We start from the raw sequence: 14,531 nt of genomic DNA, 5'->3' as shown, positions 1-14,531 counted from the left end.
ATCCCACAGGGCTCTGTCCTAGGACCCCTCTTGTTTGGCATTTACTTCTCAGATGTGAAAGCAAACATGGGTAGGTTGTGGATGACAAAGTTCCCAGATGACTGCAAACTAGGCACCATAGTCGATACACCAGCTGACACACACATCCTACAGACAGGCCTTACTGAAACGGACAACTGGTGCCAGAATCATGGCCTAACACTGAATGGCATGAAATGTATAGTCTTCCCCTTTGGGTGAAACAATGTACACGCAACTTATCACATAGACATACATATAGATACAGACCAATAACACATATGGAGGGTTCACAGTATGTTGACTATTAAATTGTTACTTTACATTACCTGTGTTTGTCACAGCTGATTGCGTTACTGTTTGTATATGTTCCTGCTGCTGCTAGCCCAGCTTGATACTGTCACTGATGACAGCTTCAACTTAGTTTTTCTTAAGTGTAGTTTTTCTTTGTGTTTTTATTTCTTTTTTTCTTTCTTTCTCTCTCTCTCTCTCTCTCTCTCCCTCTCTCTCTCTCTCTGCCTCCAGACGGTGCAATGAAAGTATTGCATGCATGGACTGGGAGTACAGGATGCTTTTGTAGGTATCTGCATATGTCCATGTGATGGCCTCTGCACCAATTGTTAGCCAGCATTTGCTAATTGCATGCAGCCAGTTGTGTACTGATTGCAGTTCTCACTGTGATTTCAGGACAGTGCTATAAAAGGGTATGTGAGATAGGCATTGCCCTTTCAGATTGTAAGAGTGGGGACCATGCTGGTATGCTGTGGACACTGTTCTGTGAGTGTAAAGGTTAGTATCTCTCACATAAGTCAGGCTGTGTTGTAGATTAACATTTCTCCATTCATCTCTCCTGTTTCCTGTACTAAGTGTGTATGTACACTGACACCTACAACTATATATATATATATATATATATATATATATATATATATATATATATATATATATATACATATATTTATATATATATCATAACTGACATTATTACCTACTAGCTACCAACTAGCATGGCTGTTTCTGTTCACACACTACTATTATAGATAACCACTAGATTTGACAGTAAATATACATGACATGCTTTGTGTACTACATATCCTATATTCCCTTTACATTCATTCCTACTATTACATGATATATTTATTGTAGCACAACATTCTTATATAACAGTCATGGCTTAGTGGTAAGTCATGCAGACTACTGTTTCCAAGGTCCTGGGTTCGGGACTGACACTGTTATTTTATTTTGCTTTTGAACAGACTACAGGACCTGTCATTCAGAGTGACTTTTAAGCAGTTGTGACCGGCTTAGCACTGGTTTGCGCGGAGCTCCCGCATGCGCACTGGCGTTCAGCTCTGCGCACACCCGCTTACAACCGCTTAACAGTGCTTACTCATGCGCACACCTGCGCTATTTTCTTTGAAAGAAATGAAAACGGGGAGACAGGAAAGTGGTGAAAAAGGGGTCACAAAGAGGGTAAGACAGTAGGGAAAAAAGCTTGGATTTTGCAGGAGGGATGTAGGTAAGGCCCATAGCTGCCCATTGCGTCATCAGCAACAGCTGTGCATATGTTTGTAATTTGGTGTGACATTTGTAACCTTCCACCCCTGAGAGAGGTGTAAGGACAACAATAATACTTGTTGTACAGCCAATTGTAATTGACAGTTTCCATGTCCAGCAGACATGTGTGCGAAATGGGCAGCTATCTAATTGTGTATACATAGATTGTTTTGCGTAAACAATAACACCATGGATAGTTTCCTTGTATTTATATGCACACACTTTTTAAATGCTAGCCTGATAGTTTAGTTAAAGTAGATGTTTTCATTTAAAAGCCAGTCCACCTCTGATCAGACTTTTTTCTTCAAATTAGTTGTTTTCATGAAAGAATGATAGGAAGTTTAACTATATTAATTATCTGGAAATATATATTTCCTTATTTTTAAAATTTTTTTAAAAAAATTTAGACTTTTGAATATACAATTAAGAAAAGTTTTATAACTTCTTATATGCATTTTTTGTATATATATCTGTATTTCTTTACATTTATATGCTTTTCATATCTAAACACTTGTTTTCATATAAGATTTTTTTCAATATACTTAGTTTTATTATATATAAATTCATATTTTGTTCACACATACTTTGTTAATGCATATATTTTTTATACTCTAGTCTTTTTGTATTCTTAAGTGAAGCGATTATTAGATTGATGCTGTATTTACATTTATTCCCGACTGCATAAAGATTATTTAATCTTATATAAAAATGTTTCTTGATTCTGTATCTGTACATTTATACTCTCAGTTGCATTTCAATGCTAACTACTAATGAAATTAGTTAATTGTTTAATTGATTTACAAAGGATGGTATAAAAGCTGAGGTTTTTGTTTTAATCATTTGTCTGAAGAAGTCATCCTATGAGTGATGACGAAAAGCGCTTAACAGAATAAATTTGTTTGCTGATTTTTTCTTTGCCTGGGATCTCCGTTTTTTTTAGAAAAGTTTGTTCCTGCTTCTTTATTTCAACAGCTGTGCATATGTTTGTAATTTGGTGTGACATTTGTAACCTTCCACCCCTGAGAGAGGTGTAAGGACAACAATAATACTTGTTGTACAGCCAATTGTAATTGACAGTTTCCATGTTCAGCAGACATGTGTGCGAAATGGGCAGCTATGTATGGGGCGTAATATTTTTGTGGGTACAGAGTGCCCTTTTCTTTTTTTTTTTTTTAGGTGAGAGTGGTATGTCAGGTAAAGGAAGTTGGTATAGCTGGGGAGGTAGGTTGGGTAGGTCAACAGACAAGACAAACAAGACGCATACAGGGGCAGTGTATGACACGTGTGAGGGGGTTACACAATTGACGGGGATGGATGTTTGGATATCCAGAGCCCATGAGCCCACAGATGGCAACAGTGGAACTGATATCCCCACCCATGGGCAGTTGCCACTGTACTTTCACTGCCCAGGACGGGGATGTGCTAGGGGCTGTGTAGGCTGGGCAACAGGCATGCCTGTTAGTTGTGCCACCTGTGCCTCAAGCTGGCGTAGGGGCCCAAGAACAGATTCCTGGATCTCCCTACGCACCACAGTCCGGACGCTACGGAGGGTGAGTGGTGGTTCTCCTCTGGCCACACTTGCAGAGGGGGGACGAGCCCCATCCCCTGCAGCCCTTCCACCCACAGGTGGCACAGGGCCACCGGAGGAGGGTCCGGACTGGGCACTACTGCCAGGTGCACTCGCCAGCTGAGGTGGGAGAGGTGGGTCCACTGGAACCCGCCTTCCCTGTCGTCCTATGTTTTGCATTATGTCATGACAGTTTGGGTTAGTAACATACAATACCATTCGCAATTAGTTATAACAGCATGCATTAGTATTCCCATTAACCAAACACCCAGATATTCACACCATTGAACAGCGAACATAACACATGCAAAATTTGAACAGCAATACACAGTCCAGCAACATGCAGGGTTGATTGATGGCAACAGGCCATCAGGTTTGGATGTATGAACAGGGCAGATGCATCAACGTACATGCAAATATGTATGACCCAACAGGACAAATGTCCAGGGGTGTTAATTGTGATTGCACATACCAATTTCACGTGGAATGGATTATATGTGGTTATAGGGTAGGGTGAAGAAAATATAATTAACACCTTCAAATACCAATACATATGCTGTACATTTCTAAAAGCTGCAGATATATACACACTACAGTTCTACATACAGTTTCCTATGTGATAACTACTTCAAGTTGGTGATAGGAATGTTACTGCTACATCAATATACATTTTCATTTTTATTCATACACGTTCATATCTGGCTTTGTTCAGCGACATCATCCTGCTACATTTGCTTTATATAGCTATAGACAACTGTGGATGTTTGGTATTTCAGACAATCATACTATCTGCATATTGCAGACTGAGAGCAACATATCCAGATTTTGGGATACACATTCCAGCTGCAGGAACATTTTGAACACATTTCACAGTTTGGTTCTGCTTGTCACATTCATTTCATTTTGTACTGACTGCAGTATACTTTATTCAGGAGTTATTACTACTTTATTGGTAGATTCATAACTCTTTCTCACACTCTCTCACTTGTTTTATTTTTACAATTCAGAATGGTACTTACTTCTAGGCTTTATTGACATGTTTTACCTGTAGTTATTACAATCCTTTCCAACAGTCTCACTTCTGTCATGTTTCAGTATTTCAACAGGGATATATTTCACACGTGATTTGCTCATCTTCTGCAGCTGTACTTTTCAGCCTGCTGCAGGTTGTGTTCTATTATATTACAGGTGGGGCATCTTTATTTCAGACATTTTCATTTTTCTGTTTGGATTACAGACTGCAACACACTTTTGTAATCAAGCAATGCTTGCAAACACTCTTACACTGTTACTTGCACATTTTATTACTTAGTCACTACACTGCACTCTTTTGCTAACTGTCATACTTTTATATTTATTTACAGTTACAGGGAGAGGATTACTGACCTGCCTGGTGGCGCAAGTGCACCAGCCTATCACCATAGGCTCTGCGTTTCACAGAACGGACACCTGCAGCTGTAATATAAATAAAGTAATATTGGAATACACATCTCCATAATATCAGCTAGGTTAATGTCTTACATACATAATTAGATGTAACTTAGTAGTGGGGCGTTGGGCATTTGCTGGGCCTCCTGGATCCAAAGGTTCAGTTGGTCCTGCTTACGTCTCTTCAGGTCCGCATGGTGGTGACGGACCTGCTCACCAGTCCTTGGAATCCCTGTGGCACTGGTGAGATCATGAGCCAACCGGTCCCACGCCTCAGCCCTATATGCTCCCCACAGGACCTGGCCCTGCATGAGTTGGGCCTCATGACTGTGGACAAGGAGCCAGACCATATATCTGGACTTCTCAATGCCCCACCTCTGTGCTCGGAAGCAACTACCCTCACCTACTCCTGACATTCTGGCTGCAAGTTAGTTCTACAATCGGTTATGCTGTGTATTCCCGCCTATGGGGCTTATATATGCCATTTTTCCTGCACTTATCTGTGATTGGCCATTTTGGAATTGTATCAGCTTCACAAAACCTGCTTTGTCATGCTCCTCTTTCTATTCATTCCTATATATTTGCTATTACTGCATTTCTAAGTGCATCTGTCATGGCTTAGTGATTCAGTACCTTGACTATGGTGCATGGTGTCCTGGGTTTGAACCTGGCCACTGCTTTTTAGATTTTATGACTGTCTACACAGGCTAGGAGGTGTGTCTGTGTAAAGGCAGTTTTGTTACAGCTTGCTCAACGTTACCCATCGGTTAGCTTGTTGGCGAGTTGCGCAGCTCTGCGCAAATGGGTTACGCTGGTTTACACCTCATTTAGCTGTCAGCACGCATATTACGCTCAGCTCAGCTAGGGGCACACAGTTTCAGCATGTTAAAACACGGCTCACCTACGGGCACTCATTTTGCACCTGTTAAAACACTGCTCACCTTCGGGCACTCGTTTTACACCTGGTAAACCACTGCTCACCTACGGGCAGATGCACTCACCTTGTTAAACTGTAGCTCAGCTATAGGCACATCTGGCATTTTTTATTATTTTGTTATCTCACATTTCTTCAAAATAAATGGCCTATTTCATTACATTTCACATAAATTATAATTTTATATGTGTACATATGTGTCAGGGACTTGTTTCATGCTTATTTCACTAAAAATTACAATTTATGTTGTGGGGTCTCGAACCATGACTGCCTGCTCTTCAGCCGACGTCTCTACCACTATACTATTGCTTCTTGGCTTACTTTGCATATTTAGTTCTTATATGCTTTTCCACTGACTGCTAACTGTGGCTGAGCTACGGGCACACCCGCGAAAACGAGCGCACTCACGGGCAAACATCTTTACGATTTAAAAAAAATATAACATGTTCATTTATATAATTTTATGTTCATAGTCTGTGGGGGCATGTGTTGTGTTTATTCACATTTCCATGTACTCTGTCATGGGGGTTTACTTTAGGCACTTTTACTCTTCTGGGGGCATGTCCGCTTGCAGGGCTCGGCCTACGGACACGCCCCCTCCTGTCTTCCACAGACCGTGTAAGCCTTGGGTGTGATTCAGCATGCCCTCATGCATATGCATGACGTGCTGACATCACACCGTTTAACTGCAACCTCTGTGTAAGCCTTGTAACTCTTACACGGAGGCTTCATGAATCCTGCCCTTATTCTTTATGTACAATTCCTCCATTTCACTTTTTCTGCTTCAGTATTCCTTCATTGAGCTTGCCCGTAATATTTCTGGGCTACAGTGCATGTTTTTATCTAATCTCTGCCTACATGCAAGCTGTTTAGTTTACATTCTATGCAAGCACCTTGCCATGACCGTGAATACAATTGTTGGCCACAAAAATGTACTTTCAAACCTTTAGGTGCAATGAGCAGCATGCATTTTCAATTAGATCTGCCACTCATCATGATTACCTGCTTAGATTGTGTAGGCTTAGTGCAGTGCTTTTATGATTGTTAATGAATCCTAGGGTATATATTTCGTGTTTTATGTAAAACATTTGCTATTTGAATTTGAAACCATAAGTAAACTAAGATACATGCATTTGTCCCAGTCCCATTTCAATAACAGACATCACACCAAATGACATTTGACGACCTTTATTACATTTCCATAACATAGCTTTGATCACCAACTTTATTAATTACAACTATTCATGATATAACTGATACTAGAATACAGCATAATATCCTTGTAATGTTAATCAGGGCTGCGTACCTACTCACCCTGCCCCAGTAAGCAGCGTCCATACTTCTACTCAATTTACTTATGAAGCAGCACCACATCTCACTTCATACACATTCATTGTAATGTTAATCGGGGCAGCATACCTACTCACCCTGCCCAACAAGCAGGGTCCATACCTCTGCTCTCTTACTTTACCTATGAAGCAGCGTCCCAGCTCACCTCATACACCATCCATTGAATTACCATCCACCAAATAAACACCATCCTTACCTCAGCTTGCTTATCTATTCAGCAAGCTTCTTCCAACTACTCATTTCCTTTCCCCAGATCCTTGAAATGAATGTCCAGACATCAGAGGGGGAACAGAAGAGGACAAGCCTATCCCTCTTCTCCACTAACCAGCCTGACCAGGCTGTTCCCCCTCCCTTCTACCCAAAATTGTTCAATCCACTTCCCACAAAGGGAAGGGTCAAGCCAAACATCATTTGGTGTACAATAATTACCTGGACATTACCAGCCCTTGGCAATTACCTAATGCTTACCAAATCCTCACCTGCCACTGGAGCAATACCTAAGCCTCACTTATAACTGATACCCCAAAGATCCCCACCATGTCCCCTTGAAACAAAAGGAACAGGTCCTGCACATGGAAGTAAGGATAGTAACTTCCTGCAGTCCTGTGAGTGCTGTGACTCCATCCCACTTATAAAACGCTAGACTCCCCCTAACAATCCCCAACCCTATTTTATCTTGCCCAAACATGTCCCTCCTCCACCCTTGCCCCCCTCACTACCCTGACCCATACATGATGTGCCTTAATAATTACCTCTAACTTCTTATGCACCACTGTAGCAACTGGAACTTCCACTCCCTCCAGGTCCATTACTTTTGAAATGCACTTCTGTTGCCCCCTTTGCACACCTCCTGTGTGTGACCTCATGGTACACCCCTCTAGCGACAAGGACATCCACTGCAACAACCTGCATCCATCGTCTGTAACCTCACTGCATTGCACTTTGGCAGCTGAAACACCCATCACAACATCATCATCTGCAAGGAGAAAGACAAATGTAAATCCTCGGAAATGAAATTTAACAATTTGTTCCATACTATAGAGGCAACAATCTTTATCTTGACAATGAAATGAGAAACAGTCAGGGCAATGGCAATTTAAACCATGGCATCCCTGTTAAAGTAGAGGCTTACATCACATAATGCTCCATACCATTGCCATACGTCCAACTCTCATAACAATGTCAGACCTCAAATGGTTTCCCAACTGTTAAGGAATAAACTATTATTTGTAGCTTTTTTTTTTCTTGTTCTTCCTTTTGAAGAACGTGGCTCTCTAGTGTCTATCAGTTGCCCTATGTGCATGCACGAACAGCCCCTGCCAAATGGCCATGCTTCTATCAATAAACATTAATGGCCATGTCATTCACCCTACCTACCTACCTACCTACCAGGAACTCATTCAGTCCTACTAGTGGTTAACACTTCAAAGACACCCCTCAAATCCAAAGTCAGCCCCCAAGGCTCATCTCCTTTCATACCACTTTCAGCGAGATGTCCTAGCCACTTCTTCTTCTTCTTTTGACTTTTTCCTTGTTAGGGGTCGCCACAGTGGATCACCTGTCTGCTCATGATTGGCAGTGGAGTTTTATGGTGTTGAGTTGCTAGCCCGGCACCCAACCTTCCACAAAAGGCACACACTCGCACACACTCACACCTAGGGCCAATTTAGAGTGTCCAATCTACCTACAGCATGTCTTTAGGATGTGGGAGGAAACCAGAGTACCCAGAGGAAACCCACGCGACCACAGTGAGGACATGTAGATTCCGCACAGAAGGCACCCCAGCCGAGAATCAAACCAGAGAACCTCTATATGCTAATATTTTCTTCGGTACCAGTTCAATACTGTAAAAGCCCTCCAAACTCTCTCTCCAGGCAACACTCTGCCCCAAGAACTCTTCGTACTGAGTAAAACTAAGGCTGGAACTGCTATACCCCCTGGGCAAAGTAAAATATTCCCATCTATGGCATCGTTTGATAGAAACCAAAACAAACTCTCTTTCTAGGCAACACAAACCAACACAAAATGGCTTTCATCCCCACCCTAATGAAAACTCTTCAGCTTCAGAAGATGATATCACTGGGAACAAGAACTCTTGTCATGCAATGCAAAGACTCTATTTGCACCCAAGATGGTGCAGGCATAATGACAAGTCTACCACTACAGATGGTGAAAACAAAGGCCAAAAGCACTCAAGAACCAACCCCACCCCATACATGCTAGTGCAACTGATGCAACAAATAGTGACAACATCAAGACCTTATCCTGCATCTGAAGGCAAGCATTCAACCATCAAGCAAATCTACTGCCAGTACGACAAAGCTGCCACTTACCTCCTTCTTATGCCAGCCACACCCTACACACAGTATGTGAAGCTGTACCTCAGCACCCCTACTCGATATCCCAGCACAAGAAGGGCTGCAAACCAGAACCCCCAAGTCAGGAACACTTCACAGACATTATCCCCACCCACACAAAAGCCGGCAGAACTCATAAAACTAGAAAAGTTGACAGAATAACCTTATCCTGACTGTGCCAAATGTAGGACCAAACTGCAATATACATCCTGATTTCCAAACGATCAGACATGATCACCACTTAAACACACAATAATCAGAGGCAAGAATCTGGCTGTATTGCAAAACTCTGTACAACCATGGCATACTCCTTTACCTTCCCTGCCTCTTCATGAAGAAATTGCACAACTAAGCAATACGGCCACTCCAACAATTATTGCCGTCACGCACGTGTGCAGTGGCACCCTTACTTCACTCCGAAAGAAAGAAAAAAACAAAATAGCAGCTTCAAATGAGACCTGCCTTGATGAGTGATCCAGCAACACATGGACAAAACTACACAATCAAAGTCAATTCATCAAGGAACTAAAGCCGCCACTGACCCCACACACTCAACCACTCATGAAGGCCTCTCACCCAAACCAGCCACCAAACCTTCACTAGCAACACAGGCACTCCACAAAACTGAACCGATTTCAGTCATTAGTTGTATGATTTGACTATAACAGACTATTAGACCCTACAGACACCCTTTGTGAGCAAGAGGAAACTTTGCATGTCGCAGCAACTTACAGTTCATTTTCTAATGCTTTTAAAGGTCTGATTAATGTAATGCCTTCCAAATGGTGAGCAAGCAGGGATCAGCTGTCAGCAAACAGTACCAAATGCTGTAATCTCAGTCTGAGATAAATGCTGCATTCTGATGATGAACTTTATCTTAAATGCCGTGGTCTAACTACAACAGACTTAAGTCTGCGTTTCTCTGGTCATTGCTAATTGTCCCAGCTTCAACTGTTCCCCACTCCCCCGACGGACCCATGGGGCAGCAACTCAACCTCTCCACAGATGCTCCAGGTCCACCTGAGTGGATCCCAACTGTCCGAACACAACCAGCCAAACTACCCACCATAGAGATGCCACAACATCCACCCCATTCCACCTCGAGCAAAAGAAAACAAACTTACCCCACAATGTCAAAACCAGCCAGGCATGCCAGAAGTCAAAAGCCACCAACAGCCATCAAAGCATGCATTTGTGGCCAAACCAGCATAACTGCCAAAATGATAACCAACTAAACAAAATAAAATAAAATTGTCCTCACCACCCTGTATAGCCAACTAGAAATGCATGTATACTATCACCGACAGTAATGATCTTTCAAAATCCTCCGTTTTCATGCTGTTTCCCAACCACCTGCAATGTATGGCACTGGACAACCAAACACAAACCACTTCCCGTAGGGGAAGGGGAGAGCCCGAATGGCTAGCTGAGCACTCATCCCCTCAAACAACCAGATCTGGAGACACACAAACACAGTGATAAGTACCATGGGGAATTCCTCTCTCTTTGGGAGGAGCTTTGCCCTCTGATTACAAATAAAACAACAAAAGTTGAGTACCAACACATTTATCATAAACAAGAGACAGAGCAACAAAACATAACCAGTAACACATCAGCAACTGACATATCCGCAATGACAGCCAATGTTTGGTACTCCATAGATATAACATGGAAGAGTCTGCAGTCCTACCTGTTAAGTTAATGATATACGACATTGTTTAATTTTTCTGCCACCACACTAGGACTACCAAATACTTGAAAACCCAATATTAAATGGTGGGGGGACTATATCCTGAACCAATCAATATGTACTTTTGTTTTTTTTGATGGAGGGGCAGAGCGAAAACAAGATTAACCAAGCCCTATTTTAATCCTCCCCTACGGCCGTTATCGCTAAGCTCACATGTGCAACTGCCAATTGTTCCTCACGGGGAAAATCTCGACCTGCGAAAACAGCACACACTCTCCTCAAAAAACAAAGCAACAGACAAACTCCCCCATTCGCCACTACACCACCACCGAACAAGACACGAAAGAGCACTTTACATGAAGCCACCAAGTATCCCAGCATCACGAGTCCTCTTAACGAACCCAACACTACCAACAACCATCTGAGCCCAAAGAGAGAGAAACCCACCACCCCCATCACCCCCCCCACTCTCCCAGTAGAATGCAAAACAAAATCCAAACCTGGATCCCCTGTGATCACCAGCATGTCCTGCTCCCTTCAACGGCCAACACTCCTCCACGCCTGAAAGGCATGCACCACATGCACTACCCCAATCCATTTGCGACAGCCATTCTCCCATCACACATGTGCAAAAGAACTACTCAACTGGAGATCCCAAAGCCTGAGAAACCCTCCATGGCTCAACTGCAAAAACCCCAACACCCACTATCCTTTTCATTCACCAATTATTTATTTATTTATTTTTTGCTACTTTGCCCTATCAAAGCAACAACAAACCCAGACGCAACCCAAGCAATGCAAGCTGGAACTACGTCACTGATGAAGCACCTCACAGCCCTCAAACATAAAATGCACACAAAGGCACTTGCTTACACATAAAACCATCTGCACATGCAAATCTCTAACTGTAAACCCGGTAAGCCAACTCCACCCACTAAACCCAGTGTTCAATTCTGAACCGTTGAGAGGTAAGGCCTCAATATGCCGTCGCCACCAAACAGGCATGGAAGCCGAAGGTGAAGGAAGAAATGGAAAGAACCTCAACAATGACCACAGCAGTCCTGAAAACCCACAAAACACCATCACGAATGAGCTGAGAACACCATCAGCAATGAAATACAGAAATCACATTTTCCTTTTTTTTTTTTGCCCAAACTGAAGACATTGGAAACCCCCACCTTCCCATGACTAGACTGAAAACAAGTTACCCTTACCACCAACTTCTGTAATTGAGCCTCACTCACCTCTTCCAGACCCCACCATTCTAAAGCCTACCAGACCACTAATACCTTCAGGTTGTCACGGACGAGAGCCTGCTGTAGCAAGTTCACGCCAAAGTGTGACTGCTTAACCCAACTACACTAGACTAAACCTCTTAAGCCCCTCCCCATCATTATCCTACTTCCTCCCAACCATCCCTTCCTCCACTTAACCCTTTCACCTCCCCAACCCACTTAATTCCCCTTAATATTAAGATACCCCCCCCATGAAGATGTCCCGGGACAACTTAGTTTGTGCCAAACTTCATTTGTCATAATTTCCTGTGAGAAATTGTTCTTTAAAATTGTTCTGCAGTGTTGTTCTTACTACATTTTCTGCCATTCTGATCTGCAGGGTTTTACCTTTTTATTGTATAAAGGGTTTGAAAATAAGCAAGGATGTATGTTTTGAAACTGTTCTCTTGTACTTAAAGAGACTGGGTAAAGTGCAGCTTGATCCTAAGATTCTATACTGGGGATTCATTAACATGCATGTATACATCAGGCTAACCCTTTATAGTTTTTTTCATGCTAGCCCCACAAGCAGCATTGCTCATTGAATATGCAAGCCGCTGAGCAAGGCTACAGGTTGCGTTGTTCATGGCCATAACACCTGCTGGCAGACATGTTGAGGTGCACAAAGGCTTAAGCATACAATATAAACAATAGGTTATAAATTCACTCAACCCCAGTAAGCAAGCACATGCGGACAGCAGAATACAAGGCAAGGGCCACTTAAAGTACATAATTAAGAGATGGGGGATCTTGAAAAGGAATATGTAATTACATATAAGTTAATTAATGTACAAACGCCACTAATTAAAATTATTGATAACTTAGAAGTAATCCTGTCTACATAGAGACACACAGATAATAAAAAGGAAATGCTGACCAAAGAATGTGAAAGGGACACAGGTGCAGTGTAACAAAGGGAGTAAATGTGATTCATGTAAAATGTTAAATTGCAGAAGTGCAGGCAACACAAGGACAGTAGGCACTTTAGGGGATATTGCATATACTGCATGCTGTAGTCCCTACCACCCACCTGTCATGTTAAACAATTGTACTAAGCTCTCAAGCAGTTGCCCTAGGCACTTCTGAAACAGACTTTTTATTGTAATATTTTGATACTTGTAACTATATAAAGGCAATTTTAGAGTTAAAGTTGCACGTGAATGTACAATATAAAATAGTCTAGACAGTTACATAATATATAGTATGATTTCCACTATACAGGTTCTAAGACATGATCAGAAAAAATGTTGCACTCACATTAGTATCTTTCTTAGCTACACCCATGTTGCAGATGTGTGGATCTAGTCTGCCTTTGTGCCTTATACTGTGCGAGCATTCAAAGAAAATAATTGACATCCACATGACTGATGCCAGAACATACATACAGGTTAAAGAATTGTACGCCTTTCTTTGCCTTTCATCTATGAAGGAAACAATAATGAAGTTATAATGGCAATGTACACATCAGCGACAATGTGGAAGTACTCAGAAGAATCGTGGGAACCTGTGAAATCATTCCAATAATAGTGTTAATTCAGGAAAAAAGCATTTGTGGCAGCAACCTGCATGCTGTGAATGGTAGAAAGTGTGACTGTTCATAAATGCTGTATATGTATGTAGTACAATTCAGAAGGACATGGCACATACACATAATTGCCATTTTGACCAGCATATTAACATAATAATGCTCTGGTCCATACTTACAGTTGTCTAGCTATAGCAGATGTAGGATGTGCATATTTGGAAAATGAGAGGTATGGTCATGTGACATATGCTAACATGCACATAAATTAAGGTAAAACTCACATGTACTCATTTTCTTAACAAGTGGGTTGTCTGTGTAGGCATTTTGGTATTTATATCAGTATGCATAGGATGTATGTATGTGTATAAAACAAATGGAGTGGTAGCCCAGACAAGACTTAGCCAAACAAAATTACATGCAGCATTATTATATAATGACATCAGCTGCAGGGGAACTGTATCAAATGTCAGGGTACAATTAAATGAGTATGATGCATTTGTAAGAATTTAATCAATCATATAATGTACTTTCCTACTGCAACTGCCAGACTATACATGTTGAAATAAAAAAAATCCATCAAAGTACATGTGTGAATGCATTATAGCATCAAGTTGTACCTGACATTTAGCCCTGAAATGAACCTTCTGAAAAGCATGGCTAATACATATATGACAGTACATTAACATAAATCACACTTATATGAAACATGTATGTGTATCAGCAAGTGACCTGCCAAAGACTTACATTTCACATACACCAAATGTATATTGGCCTGTGACAAATGTTGCTGTCCTCTGCACATAGATTTATATCTTCATTGCATCGATGTTG

This window comes from Protopterus annectens, chromosome 1.part0, assembly GCF_019279795.1.
Source record: "Protopterus annectens isolate FY-2018-M chromosome 1.part0, PAN1.0, whole genome shotgun sequence".
Classification (NCBI taxonomy): domain Eukaryota; kingdom Metazoa; phylum Chordata; order Ceratodontiformes; family Protopteridae; genus Protopterus; species Protopterus annectens.
This window is presented reverse-complemented; position numbering follows the sequence as displayed.